At 34.7% G+C, this 603-nt stretch overlaps 1 long non-coding RNA gene across 1 annotated transcript; it reads left to right on the top strand.

The window, feature by feature from the left end:
• On the top strand, positions 1–597 carry LOC111650121 (uncharacterized). The gene is made up of 3 exons (XR_002760375.2): positions 1–75; positions 240–298; positions 402–597. It is a non-coding gene; the product is annotated as an uncharacterized LOC111650121 (long non-coding RNA).
• Positions 598–603: the final 6 nt, after the last annotated feature.

The raw sequence follows: 603 nt of genomic DNA, 5'->3' as shown, positions 1-603 counted from the left end.
CTTTGGCTGTGAGTCTGATTGTTATAGCCTTCCTTGTTTGTGCCATCACAATGAAATCTTGTGGTTGTTGCAACGGTAAGAAAAGTTGCTCATACATCAATCTATTGAACTGTTATAAACTGTCATCATTTGATTCACATTTGACCTGTGTATAAGCAAACTTCATTCATCTTTAAAAAAAAAAAAAAAAGTCAGATCCAGTGAATCATTTTTTCTGTGACTTATTTTTATTAATATAGCTGCCGTCAGTCTGCAAACAAATGCTGCAGCAGCCAGTGGTAATCATCAAAGTCAGCAGGTAAAGAATATAAACATGTAGCTATAAAATAATTATCAGTCATTTTTGTACATGTATTGAAATCAATCCTCTCATTTTCAATTGGTGCATTTTTTTTCCTCAGAGAAATGAGGACTCTCTGGTTTATTCTAAACCAAACATTACCATGAGAAAAACTGGGCAAGCAGGGAGAAGGAAAGCAACAGCAAAGGAAGAGACGATCTACACTGATGTCAGGACTTTTGTGATGGAATAACAGTTCAAACACTGGCTTTAATAATTGATGGTACTAAAAAGAAATTTGTGTGGCACAATATGCCAGAAAA

This window comes from Seriola lalandi, unplaced genomic scaffold, assembly GCF_002814215.2.
Source record: "Seriola lalandi dorsalis isolate HSWRI2012SDOR001 ecotype SW California unplaced genomic scaffold, Sedor1 jcf7180001966386, whole genome shotgun sequence".
Classification (NCBI taxonomy): Eukaryota; Metazoa; Chordata; class Actinopteri; order Carangiformes; family Carangidae; genus Seriola; species Seriola lalandi.
This window is presented reverse-complemented; position numbering and strand designations above follow the sequence as displayed.